This window comes from Schistocerca piceifrons, chromosome X (assembly GCF_021461385.2).
Source record: "Schistocerca piceifrons isolate TAMUIC-IGC-003096 chromosome X, iqSchPice1.1, whole genome shotgun sequence".
In the NCBI taxonomy this organism is placed as follows: domain Eukaryota; kingdom Metazoa; phylum Arthropoda; class Insecta; order Orthoptera; family Acrididae; genus Schistocerca; species Schistocerca piceifrons.
The window spans coordinates 911,991,473-912,017,282 of record NC_060149.1 but is presented as its reverse complement, the minus strand read 5'-3'; the positions used below and the strand labels follow the sequence as shown (position 1 = coordinate 912,017,282).

At 40.1% G+C, this 25,810-nt stretch overlaps 1 protein-coding gene across 1 annotated transcript in view; it reads right to left on the bottom strand.

The window, feature by feature from the left end:
• The window catches only part of LOC124722003 (histidine ammonia-lyase-like), a 233,334-nt gene that overhangs the window by 42,261 nt on the left and 165,263 nt on the right, over positions 1-25,810 (bottom strand). The gene's annotated exons all lie outside the window — the stretch shown is intronic.

Sequence of the window (25,810 nt, the reverse complement as noted above, 5' to 3'; positions counted from 1 at the left end):
GTGCATCTGATGCACTACAGTTAGCAGCTGTACAGCACTGTCAGAGGTGTGATTAGAGTGTCATGTGTGCACAGCTAAGCAAGTGACCACGTGCCTGTCTTGTTTAGTATGTTGGTTGAGCTCTGTTAAATATCACCATGCCAGGCATGGACACATTAATGGCCATAAAATTTTCTTTAGGAAATCAGTCAAAGAACCTTTACAATATAATCCTGTCACTGAAATAAGCCTAGAACATGTATGAATGCATGGTCTCAAAGAGGTATGACCAAACCTTCCCAGGCATCCAGCCAAGTCACATGTTTGTATATCCTTGAGATTTTGGGTGAGTGAACCGTAACCATTTTCAAGTGGTAATTATATGCATTTTGGTTGCAAGACTTATTACTGTCTGCGATGCCAGTAGTGCTCAGTTCATCACAACATAAAGCAATGTTTTGGTCCCTTATCTACCATGCTGCAACTTGCAATGGGTGGTAGCTAACCTATTCATAGAAACTTTTGAGAATATTACCTTCAACACAGCTGCTGCAAAATCAATTTGCTTTTACTACTATTTTGACAACACATTTGTTGTCTGGCCACCCTGACATGAAAACCAGGAAGAAATCTTGTCATACTTCAATAGCATTCCTGACTACTTCAAATTAATGATGGAAGCTGAAAAATTTGGTACCATGACTTTGTTTGTCATCATCCAGCAAAAACCCAGTGAATGTCTCAGCTCCTTTGTATACAGAAAATTCAGTCACACAGACTGGTATTTCCATGCTTTCATGTAGAACCACCCGGCTCAAAAGCACGTTGTTCTTCAGAGCTTGGATCATTGAATGGAATCTGCCTCTGATGCCAAAAACTTTCCACAAGAACTTTTTCTGTGAGAATGGCTAAAACAACAACAAAACATTGCTAGTAATTCCAGAAAGTATCCACAAGCAGGAAAATCACCAAAAAGAAGAGTAAAAGGGTTTTGGTTTTGCATTTTGTGCTTCAGTGACAGGAAAGTGAGACAACTCCTGACAAGACTTAACATCAAGTCAACCTATAGGCTTCCAGTTGACATATACCAACCAATAAAGCCTGTGGAAGATAATGTAGACCTCACAATTTACATTGTTCACAAAATACTAGACAAGTACAGACTATACACAACACAACAACACCAGACTGGACATCTACATCTACATCTAGGTACATACCTTGCAAGCCACTGTATGAAGTGTGGTAGAGAGTTCCCTGTATCACCACTGATCATTTCCTTTCCTGTTCCACTCATAAATAGAGTGAGGGAAAAACAATTGTCTATATGCCTCTGTACAAGCCCTAATCTCTTGAATCTTATCTTCATGGTTCTTATACGAAATGTACATTGGCAGCAGTATTCCATAGTCATCTACATCTACATACATACTTCGCAATGCACCATACAGTGTGTGGTGGAGGGTACCTCGTACTACAACTAGCATCTTCTCTCCCTATTCCACTCCCAAACAGAACGAGGGAAAAATGACTGCCTATATGCCTCTGTACGATCCCTAATCTTTCTTATCTTATCTTTGTGGTCTTTCTGCGAAATATAAGTTGGTGACAGTAAAACTGTACTGCAGTCAGCCTCAAATGCCGGTTCTCTAAATTTCCTCAGTAGCGATTCATCAAAAGAATGCCTCCTTTCCTCTAGAGCCTCCCACCCGAGTTCCTGAAGCATTTCCATCCTCGAATGCCAGTTCTCTAAATTTTCTCAATGTTGTTGTTGTTGTGGTCTTCAGTCCTGAGACTGGTTTGATGCAGCTCTTCATGCTACTCTATCCTGTGCAGGCTTCTTCATCTCCCAGTACCTACTGCAACCTACATCCTTCTGAATCTGCTTAGTGTATTCATCTCTTGGTCTCCCTCTACGATTTTTACCCTCCATGCTGCCCTCCAATGCTAAATTTGTGATCCCTTGATGCCTCAAAACATGCCCTACCAACCGATCCCTTCTTCTGGTCAAGTTGTGCCACAAACTTCTCTTCTCCCAATCCTATTCAATACCTCCTCATTAGTTACGTGATCTACCCACCTTATCTTCAGCATTCTTCTGTAGCACCACATTTCAAAAGCTTCTATTCTCTTCTTGTCCAAACTAGTTATCGTCCATGTTTCACTTCCATACATGGCTACACTCCATACAAACACTTTCAGAAACGACTTCCTAACACTTAAATCTATACTCGATGTTAACAAATTTCTCTTCTTCAGAAACGATTTCCTTGCCATTGCCAGCCTACATTTTATATCCTCTCTACTTCGACCATCATCAGTTATTTTACTCCCTAAATAGCAAAACTCCTTTACTACTTTAAGTGTCTCATTTCCTAATCTAATTCCCTCAGCATCACCCGATTTAATTTGACTGCATTCCATTATCCTCGTTTTGCTTTTGTTGATATTCATCTTATATCCTCCTTTCAAGACACTGTCCATTCCGTTCAACTGCTCTTCCAAGTCCTGTGCTGTCTCTGACAGAATTACAATGTCATCGGCAAACCTCAAAGTTTTTAGTTCTTCTCCATGAATTTTAATACCTACTCCAAATTTTTCTTTTGTTTCCTTTACTGCTTGCTCAATATACAGATTGAATAACATCGGGGAGAGGCTACAACCCTGTCTCACTCCTTTCCCAACCACTGCTTCCCTTTCATGCCCCTCGACTCTTATAACTGCCATCTGATTTCTGTACAAATTGTATTTTATACCTGTCACCTTCAGAATTTGAAAGAGAGTATTCCAGTTAACATTGTCAAAAGCTTTCTCTAAGTCTACAAATGCTAGAAACGTAGGTTTGCCTTTTCTTAATCTTTCTTCTAAGATAAGTTGTAAGGTTAGTATTGCCTCACGTGTTCCAACATTTCTACGGCATCCAAACTGATCTTCCCCGAGGTCCGCTTCTACCAGTTTTTCCATTCGTCTGTAAAGAATTCGTGTTAGTATTTTGCAGCTGTGACTTATTAAACTGATAGTACGGTAATTTTCACATCTGTCAACACCTGCTTTCTTTGGGATTGGAATTATTATATTCTTCTTGAAGTCTGAGGGTATTTCGCCTGTCTCATACATCTTGCTCACCAGATGGTAGAGTTTTGTCATGACTGGCTCTCCCAAGGCCATCAGTAGTTCTAATGGAATGTTGTCTACTCCCGGGGCCTTATTTCGACTCAGGTCTTTCAGTGCTCTGTCAAACTCTTCACGCAGTATCTTATCTCCCATTTTGTCTTCATCTACATCCTCTTCCATTTCCATAATATTGTCCTCAAGTACATCGCCCTTGTATAAACCCTCTATATACTCCTTCCACGTTTCTGCGTTACCTTCTTTGCTTAGAACTGGGTTGCCATCTGAGCTCTTGATATTCATACAAGTGGTTCTCTTCTCTCCAAAGGTCTCTTTAATTTTCCTGTAGGCAGTATCTATCTTACCCCTAGTGAGATAAGCCTCTACATCCTTACATTTGCCCTCTAGCCATCCCTGCTTAGCCATTTTGCACTTCCTGTCGATCTCATTTTTGAGACGTTTGTATTCCTTTTTGCCTGCTTCATTTACTGCATTTTTATATTTTCTCCTTTCATCAATTAAATTTTTTTTTCTCAATAGTACCCTCAAAAAAATGGTGCTTTCCTTCTAATGATTCCCATTTGAGTTTCTGAAGCATCTCTGTAATACCTGAATGTTGTTGAAACCTACCGGAAACAAACGTAGCAGCCTGCCTCTAAATTGCATAATGTCTTCCTTTAATCTGACCTGGTGCAGATTCAAAACACTCAAATAGTACTCAACAATGGGTTCCACTAGTGTCCTATATGCAGTCCCCTTCACAGATGAAGTATACTTTCCTAAAATTCTCCAAATAAGACAAAGTTGACCATTTGCCTTCCCTACTACAATCCTTAAATGGTTCAAATGGCTCTGAGCACTATGGGACTCAAGTGCTGTGGTCATCAGTCCCCCAGAACTTAGAACTACTTTAACCTAACTAACCTAAGGACATCACACACAGCCATGCCCGAGGCAGGATTCGAACCTGCGACCGTAGCAGTCGCACGGTTCCGGACTGCGCGCCTAGAACCGCGAGACCACCGCGGCTGGCCTACAATCCTTAAATGCTCATGCCATTTCATATAGCTTTGCAGCATTACACCTAGATATTTAATTGATGTGACTGTGTCAAGTACCACACTATTAATGCTGTATTCAAACATCACCTTTCATTCTTCTACATTTAGAGCTAGCTGCTGTTCATCACACCAACTACACATTTTGTCTGTCATCTTGTATCCTCCTACAGTCACTCAATGCTGACATCTTTCGGTACATCACAACATCATCAACAAACATGTGCAGACTGCTGCTTTCTCTGTCTGCCAGACCATTTACATATATATATATATATATATAGAAAGTAACAGTGGTCCTGTCACACTTCCCTGGGACACTCCTGATGATACCCGTGTCTCTGATGAACACTCACGTCGAGGACAATATGCTGGGTTATGATACTTAAGAAGTTTATGAGTCACTCATACCTGGGAACTTATTCCATATGCTTGTAACTTAGTTAACAGTCAGCAGGTGCATCATCTCAAATGCTTCACATAAATCTAGGAATATGGATTCTGCCTATTGGCCTTCATCCACAGTTCACAGGATACCATATGAGAAAAGGCAAGCTGAGATTCACAAGAATGATGTTTTCTAGAACAATGCTCATTTGTAGACAGAGGCTTTTCCCTCGCAACAAAATTTATTATATTCAGACTGAGAATGTGTTCAATGATTCTGCAGCAAACTGATGTTTAGGATATTGGTACATAATTTTGTGGATCCATTCTCTTACACTTCTTTTATATATGAGCCACCTGTGCTTTTTTTCCAACCACTTGGGACTTTGTGTTGGGTGAGAGATTCATGATAAATGCAAGCTAAGTAGGGGGCCAATGCTGTAGAGCTCTTACTGTAAAATAAAATTGGAATTTCATCAGAACCTTATGACTTATTTGCTTTCAACTCTTTCAGTTGTTTCTCTATGTCATCCATGCTTATTACTATGTCCTCCAGAAGGAGGCCTGTGTGATGGTCTCATGACAGCGTGTTTGTATGCTTCCCCTGGATGAATGATTTCTTAAATGTGAAATTTAAAACTTTGGCTTTACTTTTGCTATCTTCTATTGTCACACTTGATGGTCAGTGGGTGACTGGATTGAAGCCGTAGATCCACTTAGCAATTTTACATAGGACTGGAATTTTCTTGGGTTCCCTGCAAGATCTTCTTCTTAAGTGTGAGGGTGATACTTGTTGTAAGCTTTGTGCATCAATTTTGTCACATATACACAAATTTCTATTAACTCTGGCCTGTCATCATCTGCGGATTACCTTTTGAACTGAGAGTTCAACAGCCTTTGCTTCCTCAGCATTTTTCAAATTTCGTTCTTAAACCATGATGGTTCTTTTCCCTCCTTAATGTACTTACTGGGCACATACTTCACCAGAGTATGATTTACAATCTGTTTAAAATTTGCCCATAATTCCTCTACATCAATCATACTGGAACTAAATGATGTCAATTCATTGTCTAAATGGGATGCTAACAACTGTCTATCTGCACTTTCTAGCAGAAATACTGTCCTGGCTTCTTCACTGATTTATTAACTTTACGAACCAAAGTCACTAGTGTGATGACTTCATGGTCACTAATCCCTGTCTATACACTGATACTGTTGATTAGGTCAGGCCTGTTTGTAGTGTCAAAGTGTAAAATATTTACATTGTGTGTGGGCTGTCGAACCAAGTGCTCAAGACAGTTTTTGAAAAGGATGTTCAAAAGAATTTCTCAAGACTGTCTCTCTGCACCCTGTGCAATGAATCCATAGACATCCCAGTTAGGTTAATGTTGTCTCCAACTAATATTGCATGATCTGGGTATTTCCATGCTACTGTCTGCAGACTTTCTTTCAATGACTCTGAAACCATCACAGTGGCATCGAGTGACTGGTAAAAACATTCAACAATTAACTTTATTTCACATAGATCTGCTATTTGCCACCAGATAATTGCACTGCCACATTCAAATTTGGCCTCAACAGAGACAATATATTTGTCAACTGCAATGAACACACCCACTCCTACGGCATTTAATCTGTCTTTTTGATATACATTCAATTAATTGCTAAATATCTGAGAGATTTCTACTTCTGGTTTCTGCCATCTCTCTTTCCCATGAATTATTTGAGCATGAGAAGTTTCCTGGAGGGCAGTGAATTCAGGGACTTTGTTATGAATACTTTGACAATTTACTAACAAAATTTTGGTAGTTGAAGTGTCTTTACTCTGAATGCAGTTTGATTTTGCTATCTGTGTATCGAGTGTGAGTGTTCCTCAGAGTACCTCAAACTACCATCTAGCCTTCAGACCCTCTTGTACACTCCACAAATACTCTGCTACATAAGTAGTTGCTTCCTTTGTGTAGTATGTCCTCACCTACCAAGGGGAGCCCAATAACAAAGGTCCAGAAATCTGTGGCCAAGACTGTCACAAAGTCGATGAAGCCTTTAGTTAAGACCCTCCACTTGGCTCCAAACCAAAGGACCCCGATTCAGTAGTGGAACAATGCTGCAAATTGTGAGCTCTGCTCGCAGTCCACATGCAAGGCCAGCAGCCTTCACCATGCCCAACAGCCACCTGCATGAAGTGAGGATGGCTTCAAAACCCAAGCGACAGGTGTCGTCGGTGCCAAAATGAGCCACAATTTCCAGATGATTGCACTCTGCATTCTCAATAGCTGCAGGCAAAGCCTCCTCCACATTTTTTTGGATGAAGCCCCCCCCCCCCCTCCAGCAGAAATACTGAGTGTATATTGACTTTCTTTCTGGCCTTGAATGCTGTCTGCCTAAGGGGCTCCATAATGTGTCTAATGTTTGAGCTCGCGATAACTAGTAAACCCCTGCCCCTGTGAGCCTGCTTGGACCCTCCTGGAGGAGTGGTCACCTGTCCATTTACAGGGTGAACGGGCAAGGCCAGATGGCCAACTTCACATTGGCCCTCTGCCTTGAGCAACGTGAACATGTTACAACCCACCATTTACCCTCGTGTAAGGGCAGATCCCCCGCCATGAACCATGGACCTTGCCGTTGGTGGGGAGGCTTGCGTGCCTCAGCGATACAGATTGCCGTACCGTAGGTGCAACCACAACGGAGGGGTATCTGTTGAGAGGCCAGACAAACGTGTGGTTCCTGAAGAGGGGCAGCAGCCTTTTCAGTAGTTGCAAGGGCAACAGTCTGGATGATTGACTGATCTGGCCTTGTAACAATAACCAAAACGGCCTTGCTGTGCTGGTACTGCGAACGGCTGAAAGCAAGGGGAAACTACAGCCGTAATTTTTCCCGAGGGCATGCAGCTTTACTGTATGATTACATGATGATGGCGTCCTCTTGGGTAAAATATTCCGGAGGTAAAATAGTCCCCCATTCGGATCTCCGGGCGGGGACTACTCAAGAGGATGTCGTTATCAGGAGAAAGAAAACTGGCGTTCTACGGATCAGAGCGTGGAATGTCAGATCCCTTAATCGGGCAGGTAGGTTAGAAAATTTAAAAAGGGAAATGGATAGGTTGAAGTTAGATATAGTGGGAATTAGTGAAGTTCGGTGGCAGGAGGAACAAGACTTCTGGTCAGGTGACTACAGGGTTATAAACACAAAATCAAATAGGGGTAATGCAGGAGTAGGTTTAATAATGAATAGGAAAATAGGAATGCGGGTAAGCTACTACAAACAGCATAGTGAACGCATTATTGTGGCCAAGATAGATACGAAGCCCACACCTACTACAGTAGTACAAGTTTATATGCCAACTAGCTCTGCAGATGATGAAGAAATTGAAGAAATGTATGATGAAATAAAAGAAATTATTCAGATTGTGAAGGGAGACGAAAATTTAATAGTCATGGGTGACTGGAATTCGAGTGTAGGAAAAGGGAGAGAAGGAAACGTAGTAGGTGAATATGGATTGGGGCTAAGAAATGAAAGAGGAAGCCACCTGGTAGAATTTTGCACAGAGCACAATATAATCATAGCTAACACTTGGTTTAAGAATCATGAAAGAAGGTTGTATACATGGAAGAACCCTGGAGATACTAAAAGGTATCAGATAGATTATATAATGGTAAGACAGAGACTTAGGAACCAGGTTTTAAATTGTAAGACATTTCCAGGGGCAGATGTGGACTCTGACCACAATCTATTGGTTATGACCTGTAGATTAAAACTGAAGAAACTGCAAAAAGGTGGGAATTTAAGGAGATGGGACCTGGATAAACTAAAAGAACCAGAGGTTGTACAGAGATTCAGGGAGAGCATAAGGGAGCAATTGACAGGAATGGGGGAAATAAATACAGTAGAAGAAGAATGGGTAGCTTTGAGGGATGAAGTAGTGAAGGCAGCAGAGGATCAAGTAGGTAAAAAGACGAGGGCTAGTAGAAATCCTTGGGTAACAGAAGAAATATTGAATTTAATTGATGCAAGGAGAAAACATAAAAATGCAGTAAGTGAAACAGGCAAAAAGGAATACAAACGTCTCAAAAATGAGATCGACAGGAAGTGCAAAATGGCTAAGCAGGGATGGCTAGAGGACAAATGTAAGGATGTAGAGGCCTATCTCACTAGGGGTAAGATAGATACCGCCTACAGGAAAATTAAAGAGACCTTTGGAGAAAGGAGAAACACTTGTATGAATATCAAGAGCTCAGATGGAAACCCAGTTCTAAGCAAAGAGGGGAAAGCAGAAAGGTGGAAGGAGTATATAGAGGGTCTATACAAGGGCGATGTACTTGAGGACAATATTATGGAAATGGAAGAGGATGTAGATGAAGATGAAATGGGAGATACGATACTGCGTGAAGAGTTTGACAGAGCACTGAAAGACCTGAGTCGAAACAAGGCCCCCGGAGTAGACAATATTCCATTGGAACTACTGACGGCCGTGGGAGAGCCAGTCCTGACAAAACTCTACCATCTGGTGAGCAAGATGTATGAAACAGGCGAAATACCCTCAGACTTCAAGAAGAATATAATAATTCCAATCCCAAAGAAAGCAGGTGTTGACAGATGTGAAAATTACCGAACTATCAGCTTAATAAGTCACAGCTGCAAAATACTAACACGAATTCTTTACAAACGAATGGAAAAACTAGTAGAAGCTGACCTCGGGGAAGATCAGTTTGGTTTCCGTAGAAACACTGGAACACGTGAGGCAATACTGACCTTACGACTTATCTTAGAAGAAAGATTAAGGAAAGGCAAACCTACGTTTCTAGCATTTGTAGACTTAGAGAAAGCTTTTGACAATGTTGACTGGAATACTCTCTTTCAAATTCTAAAGGTGGCAGGGATAAAATACAGGGAGCGAAAGGCTATTTACAATTTGTACAGAAACCAGATGGCAGTTATAAGAGTCGAGGGACATGAAAGGAAAGCAGTTGTTGGGAAGGGAGTAAGACAGGGTTGTAGCCTCTCCCCGATGTTGTTCAATCTGTATATTGAGCAAGCAGTAAAGGAAACAAAAGAAAAATTTGGAGTAGGTATTAAAATTCATGGAGAAGAAATAAAAACTTTGAGGTTCGCCGATGACATTGTAATTCTGTCAGAGACAGCAAAGGACTTGGAAGAGCAGTTGAATGGAATGGACAGTGTCTTGAAAGGAGGATATAAGATGAACATCAACAAAAGCAAAACAAGGATAATGGAATGTAGTCTAATTAAGTCGGGTGATGCTGAGGGAATTAGATTAGGAAATGAGGCACTTAAAGTAGTAAAGGAGTTTTGCTATTTGGGGAGCAAAATAACTGATGATGGTCGAAGTAGAGAGGATATAAAATGTAGGCTGGCAATGGCAAGGAAAGCATTTTTGAAGAAGAGAAATTTGTTAACATCCAGTATTGATTTAAGTGTCAGGAAGTCATTTCTGAAAGTATTCTTATGGAGTGTAGCCATGTATGGAAGTGAAACATGGACGATAAATAGTTTGGACAAGAAGAGAATAGAAGCTTTCGAAATGTGGTGCTACAGAAGAATGCTGAAGATTAGATGGGTAGATCACATAACTAATGAGGAAGTATTGAATAGGATTGGGGAGAAGAGAAGTTTGTGGCACAACTTGACCAGAAGAAGGGATCGGTTGGTAGGACATGTTCTGAGGCATCAAGGGATCACCAATTTAGTATTGGAGGGCAGCGTGGAGGGTAAAAATCGTAGAGGGAGACCAAGAGATGAATACACTAAGCAGATTCAGAAGGATGTAGGTTGCAGTAGGTACTGGGAGATGAAAAAGCTTGCACAGGATAGAGTAGCATGGAGAGCTGCATCAAACCAGTCTCAGGACTGAAGACCACAACAACAACAAGGGCAGATCCACCATGTCGGATACACTAGGAGCTACATCCTGAAGCAGCAGCCTGAAGATGACTAACCATAATCAAAAGCGCAGTCAGCTGTTTGTGAACTGCCACCAGTTCCTCCTGTGTCTGCACACAACATGCATATGCCCTACACATTGCAGTATTACTAACTTAAGAATTGACAATAAAAGCACAGACAGAAACATGGACATGCAGCTTGATAATCTCCTGATGGGTCACCAAAGGAGCCTGACACTTTATGAGTCATGAGCTGAAATGAAAACTGCACCACAGACTGCCTGACAACACTTTACAGTTACAAAAATGTCAGATTGCACCTTTTTTTCTTTAAAAAAAAATGCAGGGAATTCAAGAAATATACTGTTAAGAAAGCACAGAAGAAGCTAAATACGTAACTTGCTACTCTCCATATGTGTATCAGACAGCAGTTGTAGCCTAAACAGAGGAGTGTCTTCCTATCTGCTATCCTCAGTAATCACTGGTAGATTAAATTGAGGTGTAACATAAACAAAACTGCATTTAGTGGCATGTCTGTCATCATAAGGGCTAATGGTTTCTGTGCTAGCGTAATAAAATAACATATACAGCTCAAACTATGCTCACTAGACAAAACATTAGTAACTGCATTGAAAGAGCACACTGGTTACATTGAAGCACTGTAGAAACTATGAAAGTGGTACCAGATGGTTGCATGACACTCCACTACTGGCAGTGAAGTGGTGTGTATGTGCCAGACAGATGTATGGAACCAATGCAGTAAGATGGGTTGACATGTAAATATGACAGAATGGTGGAAGGTAGCTATCAAGTTTTGACGTGCCCATAACCTTGCCATAAATGAAGTTGCCTCATTTGTTGGGTTGCTATATCAATGTAGACTACCTGATGTGTCTGCAAGAATGGTACATCATTCTCAGTCATGGCATAAGAACACTGGTCATCAAAAGATCCTAATTGACAAGGATCAGAGACAAGCATTATGCCTTGTTAATGATATCTGCTTTTAAGGAACTGATGCTGTCAGTAAATGGCAGTCCATCGCATCCAGTTTCTGAATGTATGTTGCAAAGTGAACTGGATGCATCAGGCAGTTTGAGATAGGTACTTAGCAAAGGGCTACTTCTCACAGCAGCAAATCTTCAGTGGACCAAACAACATAGAAACTGGACAACAGCTGACTGGAGGCATGTAGCATGGCCGAACTAGTTGTGATTTTGTTTCTTTTCAAATGATGCAAGATATCAATTATACTAATGGGTCAATGAGGCATTTAACTTGCAGTGTATGGAGGGTGTAGTTCAGGCTGGAGGTTGTTCTGAGATGTTTTGGGGGTATTTTTCATATTATGACTTTGGGCTACTCATTCAGGTTACTGTGAACATGAACTATGATGGTTATTTCAACATTCTTATTCTGCCTCTCCATGGTGAGTATGCTATGGACCCTGCCACATCCCAAGATAACAACAGCCATTTTCACAAGGCTTCAAACATAGCAACATGGACTAGCTCCACTTGCTATAATCTCATTCACTAACTATTTTTTCTGTTCACTGTTCAATATGTGATACATGCACTGTGAATATATGAACTTTCAAATTTCTTATTCAAGTGTTATTTTTCAAAACTTTATTGTTCAATCTATAGTTTACAGTCTGCTGATGGCAGCAGTGTAAATATTTCATATAAAAACATTTTCCTTAATGAAATATTCAAAATTCAGAGTTCACTAAAATCATGTGCTCTTCAAAATTCAACCCCACTAATGACTGTTTGTTTTAGGATTGGTATACTTTATTTGAAAGCCATTATTCCCATCTGTCTTAAGAACATCAACAATGTAAGGGAAAGATAGATTGCTACTTATCATAAAGATGGCATGTTAAGTTGCAGACAGGCACAACTAAAAGACACTTATGCATTAGCTTTTGGCCACAGCCTTCATCAGAAACTCACACACACTTTCATTCACACAAGCAGCACACCTCAAGCACACATGGCCGCCATCTGCAGCAGCTCGGACTGGCATTCTGCTCTGTCTTCTGGCCCCTGCCATTCTGTATTGGATGGCTGCTGTGCCATTTGGATATCATATGGAGGAGCATGGCCTCAGCACACTGCCATAATGGCCATTTTCAGCTTCCTACACCTTGGAGCAACAACTTCTCAATTAACTGGCTCTTCAGGTAGCATCATGAGGCTGAATGCACCCTGTTCTGTCCCTCCCACCAAGGAAGAAACACTAGCAATACTGGGACTCAAACATGGGTCGTCACATAGCAATCAGACATTCTGATCACTTAGCTGCAAGGGTAGATTGTTTTTGATTAACTGATTTTTTAACTATCTAAATAAGGAATTATGCTGAACAGCTGGACTTAATAAGACTTCTGATTTAATTTTGATGTATAAGATTTGAATCTAGTGGGCTCTTTCTTGATAGTGGTCTTCATTAGAGTTACACTCTACCGAAACTACCATTCAGTAGTTTTGGTACACTATATAAATTATATAGTAAACAATAGGATTACCTGTAGTGTTGGTAGCATTGGTAGGGCAAGAACATGATGAATATGTAAGAGAAAATCAGGGAACCAACAACTTCTCTTTGGTTGTTTGGCACATAATTAGAAGCACCCATCTTTCAGTGTCTGTCCATTGTGTATTTTAAACCCTTACAGAATATGAACTGCATTTTATAAGTAATAAAAATTATTTGCTCTCATAACTTTGTGATTTTATGTAATGAAAGCAATTACTTTTGATAAAAGTACAGTTTATACACACAAACATAAAAAATCTATATAATTTTTATTGTTATTTTGTAATCAATAAAATGTTCTTCATCATGATCAAAGGCAAAGTTCCTGTTATTATTGATAAATGTGAACATTGTTTATGAATAACAGAAAGATGTTTTACATATGTTCAATGAAGTATTGAAACAATGTTAGGCACACTTTTGTTTTGCAGTTTTTTTAATTTACCTTTTCTTTGAGGAGATTGCATTTTATAGAACTACATGATAAATCTGTATTATTATTTTTAATTTTTACTGCCACATCCCTCTTTTTCATGTTACAAATCAACAATTTTTGAATGAAAGCTGAATTAAACACTGGCAATTTCAATTTTGCTATAAATACCATTTATTTTTAAGTAACAGACAAGTGGATAACTATGTAGAACAAAATGTTCCATAGGTTATGCAGGCCTTCATATATCCTCACTCAGTTTCCAGATGGTTCACCACTTCCATTTTCTAGCTGGATCTAATAAGACACTGATTGCATGTGTAAACAAAGTAATTGATATGAGGTAACACGTGCTAGGTGTGAAACACACCTAATGTATAGGTAACGTGGGTATGACCTCAAGTAACCAAGGCTACTAAGAAAACTACCATAGTCTATGCTTGCTTACTAGAGTTTACAGCAGCCTACAGTAGTTTTACAAATCTAGTCTCCAGCCAATTAACACCCACCTCCACACTTCAGCACATAATAAATTCACCAATTAACAGTGTTATTCAACCCTGATGGCCGCCATCCTTTCCATATGAAGCTGCAGCACTAGTAAATGTATGTTTGGACACTGACTCATTGCAAAAGTATACAGAACTCCTCACTAATGGCTTGACTTTTATGCAGTTGCACCGCCATTGATGTTGGCTAACAGATTTATAATAACATTTCATCCAGTTGCTAATAAAAAAATAAAAAGAAAGAAAAAGGTGCAGTTCATATAATTTTGACTACCAGGTTTTAATACATAACATATAAAATACTGCCCTGCCTTCGAGTGCACTAGCCAACAAATCTACCAGTACTATGATTTGCCTAAGTCTTACACTCAAATTTGGCCCACTATTTTCCCCATACCACTCAAAGTACTTTTTTATTCATTGAGCCCTTCCACCAAAAGCGAGATATTGTACCCCACAGCAATCAGTTTCCATTCCATATAATTTATATCATTGTGTTCATCCTCATCTTAGTTTCACGTTAGCGCACTTTCCTTTCTTTTGTCAGATGATGAAACTTCTGGATTCAAAAGACAGCAATTCTTACTTTTTTTTGCCCATGCAAGCTAATGGTTTGCAACCAGCTACTATTAAAGTACAATTTTAGTTGTTATACAGAATTTATGAAGTTGCGTAATAACTGCTATGGTTGTATAGATCAATCTTAAACAGCAGAAGCTTAAACTAAAATAGAAATAGAATCGACAGAACCTCCATCATAGAGTATGCAAAGGGAGAGAAAAATCATTTCCATAGGTCATTAACCTCTGCTCTTGAATACTGCAGCATTTCAACAAAAACATGTATCTGAGAATGTATTGCATGCTTGGAATGGTTCTTGCTATTTTCCCAGATATTACTCATACTACGGATATGCATGAATTTTCTTTCTCTCCAGCATCAAAAGGATGATGCTTGTATTGCATGGTAGTTTGTCCCAGAACCTCTTATGGCTCAGTATACTTTCAAAAATTCTTCAGTGTTTAATAGTATATTATGTTATGCTCAGTTCAACCAGGAGGTAAAATTCCTAGTGTTGACAACAGAAATACTTAAAAGCAGAGAGCATTATTTTTTAGATTTTGAAGCCTGCATGATTTTTCCTCAGGGAGGAAAGAGGGATAGATCAGTGTAAGCTGGAAACAAGGGGTATGTCACTTGAACCCTAGACTGAGAGGGACCCACTTGTAGTGAGGAAAAAGAAAGTCATAGATAAAAGAGTAGATGTCAGAGAGTGTACAAGAAAACAGATTGGACATTGGTACGCACTGTTCTAGCTTAAGTTCAGAGATGACAAAGTGATGTGTGTTAAAAAAGCAAGATAAGTAAAAAGCGCAGTGAATAATGTAATTAAGAAATCAGAGGAAAGACAGAAAAAAGAGGGAAAGAAACATTAATAAAGATACAGTGGGAGTGGTGAGAATGAGTGGAGGAGGATGAAGACATAAGGCATACTGAGCTATTGGAAGTTCTAGGACAAACCACCATGTAACAAAATTCTACTACTGCGAAATAGGGATGTTGTTAATGAAAATTAAATCCAGGGAAGTGGCAGGATGCAATTTTCCACTGGTTGAACTTCATTATTTACTCCATTACTTTTTGTCATGTATGAATGTATGCTCTCGTGGCAATATACATTAATAAAATATTCTCAGGTTTCAAAACACACCAAGTGGTTAACTGCCCATGAGCTTCTAGCAGAGATCTCTGCCACTGTCAAATGGTTGACTGTCATGTGAGTGCCACTGCCATGCTTATACAGCTGTGCCAGCAACAGTGATATCTCTAGTGCCCATTTCTGCACCATATATGGCAATGCTTTGGTGATGCAGCAATCACAATATCAAAACATTGTCATATATGATGAGGGACTGGGCACCAGTGGTGTCACTGGCAGTGGCGTGGCTATATAAGCATAGCAATGGCATTCACACGATAGTTCACCCTGTCCCTTCTATCATCTCTAAACTGAAGTTGACACATTGCTTACCAATGTGCACTCTTTGATGTCTTAATCTCTCTGGAGCCTTATCCATTATCTTTGTCTCCCGACATGCTTAACCTAATAACCCATCATCTGCTCCTTGTTGCCACCCTCTCCCAACTAATTGCACATTCCTTCCTGTGGAAGGAACATATAAGTTTATACTTTTCATGGCTTTGATCTGCAGTACTTGGAATTTTTCCAACTAGAAGTAAACAATGGCCAAACAGTCTATCTCCTCATAATTCAAAAGTTTTCTCACTCAAATTTTACAGTTAGTAGAATATCTTTTGTGACTTCAGTTAAAAACAATGAACATTTGATATTTTTGTTATTCAGCTAGGTGAAGAGCTGTTTGGTTATACAGGAAGGATTTGTTCTGGAGGTGTAATAAAAGGTCATATAAATTATTAAGTACTCTCTAAAGCACTGGAGGGGACTAAAAATGCTGTTCAGACCCTAGACCCAATGAAGGGAAACTCCTAATCTACACCTCCACATGGTAGAGTGTGGGCAACATCGCTTCATGTGATGGCTAATGTAGACAGGGACCTAGGAATGGCCGGGATAAGTCATCACCCCAGCATTTGCTGGGCAGGGCGACCTCTTGCCCTGGAAATGAGAAATCATTTCGAAAGGCAGAAGAACCAGCTGATAGTCAACAGCGTAGGATGTGGAAGGTAACAGGAAACTTCCACATTAAAGAACTACAGATATCCCAAGCACCAGCAGTAAACCACGCCAGTATATTCTCTAAAAATTTCTGGAGATAAAGTAGTCCCCCAGTTGGATCTCTGGGTGGGGACTGCAAAAGATACAGACAAGGTGAAGAAAAAGAATCCCAATTTTAACATAGCAACTTGGCATGTGAGAACACTGCTTCGGTGTAGCAAATTAGGAAACCTAAAACTTGAAATGGAATGAATGGAAATCCATACCCTGGGCATATCAAAGATGAGATGGCTCCAACCTGGTGATTCCTGGTCTGAAGAATACAAAGTCATCCACACTGGAACTGACCAAGATAGACCAGGAAAGGGAGGAACTGGAATAATTTTGAGGAGAAACTAAGGCTCATGTGTTCAAGGGATATGCGCAATATAGCTCTCAAATAATACTATTCAAACTTGAAACTAAACCAAAGGACACTGTGATAATAAAAGTATACATGCCAACATCCAAATAAGAAGATGCAGTCATTGATGACATATACAAAGAAATAAGTAATGCGGTGAGAAAGGTTAAGGGAGATGAAAACCTGATTTTCATGGGTGACATCTGTGCAGAACTAATAAATTATGCTGGTAACAGCACAAAAATGATGCTGCTTAAACTTATTAGGTCCATTTATAACACAGGAGAGATATAGACAGACTTTCAGAAACACATCATTGTTCCTATATCAAAAAAGGCAGCAGCTACAAAATGTGAACAGTACTGAAATTTAAGCCTAATATCACATACATCAAAAGTTCTCATAAAAATAATTCTGAAGAGAATTGAAGAGAAGGTGGAGGATATGCTGAGTGAAGATCAGCTTATTTTCAGAAGGGGATTGGGAATAAGAGAAGTGATTCTGGCATTGAGACGCCTTATCAAAAAGCAATTACAGAAAAATAAACCAACTTATATTGCTTTTGTAGACCTGGAAAAGGCATTTGATAATGTTATCTGGCAAGAGATGTTCAGAGTGCTGAGGAAAAGTGGAATGAAGTACGAAGACATCCGTGTGATACTCAATTTCTATAAGAATGAGCTGGCAGTGATTAGGAACTGTCACCTGGGACAGGAAGCAAATATTAGAAAAGGGGTAAGACAAGGACATGCTCTTTCTCTTCTTATATTCAGTGCTTACATCTGGAAGCTATAGACCAAATTTGAGAAACTACTGAGATGGGGATCAAAATTAATGGGCAGAACATAGACATGTGATGTTATGCAGATGATATTCTATAGTCATGGAGACAAAAGAAGATCTAGAGGAAGTCCTCAGAACAATGGAAAGGATTCTATGCAATCAGCACATAGAAAGAGAATAAACAAGAAAAAGACTAAAGTAATGGTATTCAGTACAGAAGCAGAGTATGAACCTCCGAGAATGAGAACTGGAAGAGAGGAGCTGGAAGTGATAGAGGAATTTACCTACTTGGAAAGCAGAATCACAAGGGATGGTAGAAGCCAGAAAGAAATTGTGAGCAAATACAACAGACCAAAATTGCATTTAATCTGGGGAGATACTTTCTCACCAGCAAGAACATCAGTCTGAAAATAAGGAAATGTATCATGAAAGCTTTCATTTGAAGTTTGGTGCTATATGGATGTGAAACCTGGACAATGGGAAGGAAAGAGAGAAGATGGCTAGAGGCCCTGGAGATGTGGTGCTACAGAAGGGTGAAGAAGATCATCTGGAGAGACAAAGTAACAAATGAAGAGGTGCTTAGAAGACATCTGCTTGTGTCTGTATATGTGTGGATGGATATGTGTATGTGTGCGAGTGTATACCCGTCCTTTTTTCCCCCTAGGGTGGGTCTTTCCGCTCCCGGGATTGGAGTGGCTCCTTGCCCTCTCCCTTGGGACCCACATCCTTTCGTCTTTCCCTCACCTTCCCTCTTTCCTGATGAGGCAACAGTTTGTTGCGAAAGCTTGAATTTTGTGTGTATGTTTGTGTTTGTTTGTGTGTCTGTCGACCTGCCAGCACTTTCATTTGGTAAGTCACATCATCTTTGTTTTTAGATCATGAATGATGTTGGATGTAACACGTACATGGAAATGAAGAGTAAGGCAGACAGAAGAAAGGAATGGCACTCTGTTGCAAACCAATATCAGGGTTGAACACTAAAAGAAGAAGAAGGAGGAGGAGGAGGAGGAGGAGGAGTAAAGGAGACAACTCACCAAAAGGCAGAAGCATTGCATTGTCGATAGGCACATAAAAAAGTTCTAATAGCAGCTAAGAAACTAAATAATGACTCATATATCAGGAAAGGTACTAACAAAATAAAATGAACCTGGGAGGTAGTAAATAGGAGCAGAGATAAACAAAAAATTAAAAACAGCATTTTTGTAACTAAAAGCAAAGGGAAAACAGTTGAGGATCCACTACAGATAGCCAACATATTCAACACACATTACACAAATATCACAACAAATCTAATTCAAGGAAGATGTGATTTCAGCTCCAGAGTGCAACTACCAATTAATGATAAAACCATGTTTCTATACCCTGTTACTGGATTAAAGGTACAAAATGCCTTAAATCAGTTAAAAAATAAAATGACATGTGGCTGTGATGGGATTCCAGACAAAGTAATAAAGAACAGTGCAAGATTCATAGCTTGCCCACTTGATGACATGATTAACATGTCATTTAGCACAGGAGTCTTCCCAGAAAACTAAAGAAATTGATTGTCAAGCCTATTTATAAGAAGGGTGACCAGTCTGATGTTATCAATTACCAGCCTATACCATTGTTATCTGGATCTTCAAAAGTAATTGAAAGGATAATGCATGAAAGACTGTCTCATTTTCTTAATAAAAATCAAATTCTAGTTAATGGGCAAAACAGTTATAGGAAAAATAGGTCAACTGACACAGCAATTTATAGCTTTTTAAAACTGATCATAAATTCTGTAGACAAAAATGAATTAAACTGTCGTCTGTTTTTGGACCTGTCTAAAGCATTCGATGTCATTGACCATAATTTACTGCTCAGAAAACTATATTGCTATGGGCTTCGTGGAGTAGCACATGATTGGTTCAAATCCTATCTTTCTAATAGGTATCAAAAGGTAGAGATACAGCATGTGGGTAAAGTCTACTCATCAGCATGCCAAAGAGTCAGGTATGGCATGCCACAGGGCTATGCACTGGGGCCATTGCTGTTCTTAATATTTATAAATGATATGCCAAGCCATATATCAACAGCAGATACAGTATTGTTTGCCAATGACACCAGTCTGTTCGTCATAGCTACAAATGAAACTAACTTACTGGAGAGAGTCACAGTAGCCACAGAAGAAGCAAACATGTGGTTTACAAACAAAAAATTAATTGTGAATGACAAAAAAAAAAAAAAAAAAAAAAAACAGTTTGGATGAACTTCACACATATAACAAACAAAGTAAAATCAGACCTAACTGTAGAATTTGCGCAATGTAAGATAGAGCAAACACCCCCCCCCCCCCCCCCCCTCCCATACAAAATTTTTAGGATTATGGTTAGATGAATATTTAATGTGGGAGAAACACACAGAAATGTTAAACAAAAAATTAAGCCATTATTGTTATGTTCTTAGAATACTAAAAAATTCCTGTATTGTTGATGCAGGGTTATGTTCATACTTTGCACTAATACATAGCACACTAAGATATGGTATCATATTTTGGGGGAATACCAGTTTTCCCAAACACTTGTTGGTGCTTCAAAAAAGAAAAATAAGAATAATCAGAGGTATGACACACAGAATATCGTGTAAAAATATTTTCAAGGAACTGCAAATCATGACTCTACCATGTATCTATATTTATGAAAGTATGTGTTTTATGAAGGCACACCAGGAACATTCTTTGTTAAACAGTCAAGTTCATAACTACAAAATGAGAAATAGAGATGACTTTCATAGAGAAGTCACACAAAAGCTATGTATCAAAAAAGTGTTACTTATCAACCAAAAATTTTATTTAGTGCACTACTAAAGGAAATTAAAAGTATACCAAAATTCCACATATTCAGAAAAGAACTTAAAAAATGTTAATTAGCAAGTGTTTTTATAGTGTCATGGAATACTTCAATCACCAGCATTCAATATACAGTAGCTTATTTCCTTCATCATAATGATCCAAAATGCTCATTGAAAACAAAATTGTATTCATTTGTTATTCTAATTTAGCATATTATGAACATTGTTATGTGTATGGTTTCATGTTATATCTAATAATATTTTATTTATGGACATATAATTGTAAATCTTTTCTTGTCATATTTTCTACGTAAGGCAATGTATGACAAATTCTATATCTTTTTTATAGTGATGAGATACAAGGATGCTTTGCTAGCTTTCAGAATGAAATTCATTTTTCAAGCTTGTAGGAGAAACATGCACACAAACACACACATGCTCACTCACATGCACATGCCTGTCTCCCTACATTGTGCTCAGTCGACTGCCAGCTCGTTCTTGGCCCACGGTAAGTGTACTGGGTGAGGTGGTGGTGCAGGGTGGGATGGGGTGAGTGATGGAAAGAGGCAGGAGGCAGAGGGGGGGGGGGGGGAGGAAGCACCTAGCGGCTCATGGGAGAGTGAGAGCCATCTGTGGGCCTAGCTAGAGGTGTAGGTAGAGGGGGCAGATGGCAGATGGCTGGGCATGTGATTTGACAGACTAGGACATGCGATGGTAGTGCACAAGTAAGCTGACGTGAGTTGGGTAATGGTACTGGGACAAGGGATGGTGCTACTGGGGGGGGGGGGCAGTGACTTACCTTAGTTACCATAGTTTTAGGCCAGGCAGGTTACAGGGGGAGGATCCAGATGGCATGGGTTGTGAAGCAGGCATTGAAATCTTGCATGTTGTGCTCTGCTGCATGTTGTGCCACTGGGTTGTCCACTTTGTTTTGGGCAACAGTTTGACAGTGACCATTCATTCTCGTTGACAGCTGGTTGATTGCCATACTACTGTAAAATGCTGTGCAGTGTTTGCAGCAGGGCTGGTATATAACATGGCTGCTTGCACAGGTGGGCTAGCCTCTGATGGAGTAGGATAAGACTTTGACACGTATGGAGAAGGTGGTGCTGGGTGGGTGGATTGGGCAGGTCTCGTGTCTGGGTCTTCGACAAGGATATGGCCCCTGTGGCAGGGAATTTGGGGCGGGAGTGGCGTAGGGATGGACTAGGATGTTGTGGAGGTTGGGTGGGTAGCGGAACACCACTTTGGCAGGGGATGGAAGTTCTTGGGTAGGATGTCCCTCATTTCAGGGCATGACGATAGATAATCAGAGCCCTGGTGAAGGACATGGTTCAGTCATTCCAGTCCCGAGTGGTATTGAGTGACAAGGGGGGTGCTTCTTTATGGTTGGTTCTGGGCATAGATGTGAGGATCAGGTGTGTGTGGGGATATGTCACAGATCTATTTGTGTATTAGGTCTGGAGGGTATTGACTGTCTACAAAGGCCTTTGTGAGGCCTTCAGCATACTGGGCGAAGGTGTTCTCATCACTGCATCTGTCACGGCTGGCCAGGCTGTGTGGGAGAGATTTGTTGGTGTGGAAGGGGTGGCAGCTGTCAAAGTGCATGTGCTAAAGGTGATTGGTGGTTTGAAGTTGACCGAGGGGTGGATGGAACCATCTAAGAAGAGGAGATCAACATCTATGAAGGAGGCACAATGTGTGGACGAGGACCAGGTGAAGCAGATTGGGAGAGAAGGTGTTGAGGTTGTGGAGGAATGAAGGTGAATAGTTCTGTCCTTGGGTCCATGTTATAAAGATATCATCGATAAACCTGAACCAGACTGAGGGTTTGCGATTTTGGGAAGCTAGAAATGTTTCCTCTAGGTGTCTTCGTCATGTTGTCCATTAAAGTCTCAGTGTACTTGTATACCTCCAACATTCTCCTTGCTCTTTGATAGGTCTTGTCCCAAATTTGTCTCTCAGAAATTTCCTGTTCAGGATCAACCATTTATATTCATTGTGATCATCTGTGTATAATGGTATTTGACTTTTGTGTACAAAGCTACACATTACTTATTACAGCTTTTCCTAGTTAGTCAGTATGCATTTTCTAGCTTACTTATTTGAATTCCCAAGAACATATCCAGCAAGGGGTAGAGGAGGGTAGTTGTGCCTCCCGTCATCCCCCCACAATTCTGAAGAACACTTTCTAAACTGAACTAGTATCCTGCCCTATCAAATTCACATATGAATCAATTTAATATCTGTTTGAATAATGCCATAACATATAATGCATATTCAAACGATGCTCACAGAGTCATTTTTTGTGAGACCACAAAACCATTCTGTCATTCAACAAGAATCTAGCATGAGTTGCCTCACCCCAGCTCAGGTACACTCTTGTGAGTTGCTACTGATAACTTTTTTGAATGAACTGGTTCCAGTCACACTTGTAATTAAATGAAACAATGAACTTTCACAATTCAGTCATATTCAGTCTGTGAACTCTGTTGATGTTGCTTTGGTATTTTGTCTTATCTGACACCCACTGCCCCACCTTGGTAGCTTGGAAAGTACAATATTAAGTGCTATAAATTCTATTTTTGTTGAGTTCAACCCCTCTTAGATACTGTATTTGATCCAGTTGTTTCCATCACTCTGGTTACCTCCAGCAACACGCATTGAAAGACTAAATGAGAGTGAACATTTTTCTGCCTAACAACTGTTCTGATCTCTAATTTTTCTGAGAGCATGCATCTGAATTTAAGTCATAATATGATGCTATTCAGTGCCTTTTGGATAGGGCACCATATTTTCTTCTCTAGAACTAGTCATGTACCATTTTCTTATGAGCAGGTCTGTATATGTTCATAAAGTAAAGATCATGATGTTATGTTTAACCTACATTTTTGATCTATTTTAAGCAGTATCTGGAAATTGAAACCTACTCCACACATTAACATCATTTTCTAACTCCCTCCCATAAATATTGTCCAAGTTGTGGGTCCAGCTGGAGTTTGCTCCTACTCAGTAAGTCCTAACAATATAACTAACAGATGTAATATAAATGAGAATCCTCTATATTTCCACAATGACTCTTCCATTCTATACCAGTGTGTTCCCTCTTTTGAAATTTCCTGACATATTAAAATCATGTCCTAGACAGGGGCCTTACCTTTTGCATGGAACACTCATACCAATTGAGCAAACAAGTCATAAATTATGACCTGCTCCAACAGCATCACTTCTGCCAGTACCTCGTCATACTTTTCAAACTCCACAGAGCCTCTCCTGTATAACTTGAATGACTAACACCCCTGGAAAAATAATATCACAGAGAAACAACTTAGCCACAACCTAGGGGAGGTTTTCAGAATGATTATGCATTGTTTTGAAATTTCTGGGTGATTTTTGATGTCAGTCAATGCATCCTCCTCATGTAAGGCATGAATCAAAGCAAATGTCTAGTCACTTGGCTTTGTAGCCTTTGATGCCCCAAGATATTTTTAGCATTTTTGTACACTTCTCAATCATCCTGTCTCCACATGGCTCTTATAGCTAAGTTGTTATCAAGTCTTCTTTTGGTGTTATATGAGATTTTAGACGTGGGAATGATTTCTATCCTTTCCTCATTTCTTCAAGGCTAGGAGCTCAACTGACTTGGACTGTCTTGATACATAAAGCATTTACCAACAGATTCACAGCTGTAAAGATTTTCAAAATATTTGACCATGTACACTATGTAATCAAAAGTGTCCAGACACCTGGCTGAAAATGACTTACAAGTTTGTGCTGCCCTCCGTCAATAATACTGGAATTCAGTATGGTGTCGGCCCACCCTTAGCCTTAATGACAGCTTCCACTCTTGCAGGCATATGTTCATTCAGGTGCTAAAAGGTTTCCTGGGGAATGGTAGCCCATTCTTAACAGAGTACAGCACTGAGGAGAGGTATGAATGTTGGTCGGTGAGGCCTGGCATGAAGTCAGTGTTCCAAAACATCCTAAAGGTGTTCTATAGGATTCGGGTCAGGACTCTGTGCAGGCCAGTCCATTACAGGGATGTTATTGTCGTGTAACCATTCCGCCACAGGCAGTGCATTATGAACAGGTGTTTGATCATATTGAAAGATGCAATCGCCATCCCCAAATTGCTCTTCAACAGTGGGAAGCAAGAAGGTGCTTAAAACATCACTGTAGACCTGAGCTGTGATAGTGCCATGCAAAACAACAAGGGGTGCAAGCCTCTCCATGAAAAACATGACCACACCATAACACCACCACCTCCAATATTACTGTTGGCACTACACACACTGGCAGATGACGTTCACCAAGCTTTCGCCATACCCACACCTTGCCATCAGATCGCCACATTGAGTACCATGATTCGTCACTCCACACAATGTTTTTCCACTGTTCAGTCATCCATTGTTTATGATCCTTACACCAATCAAGGCATTGTTTGGTATTTACCAGTATGATGTGTGGCTTATGAGCAGCTACTCGACCATGGAATCCAAGTTTTCTCACCTCCCACATAACTGTCATAGTACTTGCAGTGGATCCTGATGCAATTTGGAATTCCTGTGTGATGGTCTGGAGAGATGTCTCCCTATTTCACATTATGACCATCTTCAACTGTCGGCAGTCTCTGTCAGTCAACTGACGTGGTGGGCCTGTATGCTTTTGTGCTGTACATGTCCCTTTACATTCCCACTTCACTATCACATCAGAGACTGTGGACCTAGGGATGTTTAGGAGTGTGGATATCTCGTGTACAGACATATGACACAAGTGACACCCAATCACCCGACCACGTTCGAAGCCTGTAAGTTCCGCGGAGTGCCCCATTCTGCTCTCTCATAATGTCTAATGACTACTGAGGTCACTGATATGGAGTACCTGGCAGCAGGTGGCAGCACAATGCACCTAATGTGAAAAACCTATGTTTTGGAGGTGTCCGGATACATTTGATCACATAGTGTAGCTGCAGTTATCCAAAGTATTACAAAGATCCTTTCCATCTACTCTTCTAAGGAAAAGGCTGGGTGGAGAGTACTTACCAAAGTACTATTTGAGTGATTGGTAGAAGTTTTAGAAGATTTTCCCCTGTAAAATCTCCATCCAGTTTCAGGACATTGTTTTGGGTGTACTGGAGCTTTGCTTGTCCAAGGGACATGTCTGTAAATTACTGCTGTTTTAATGG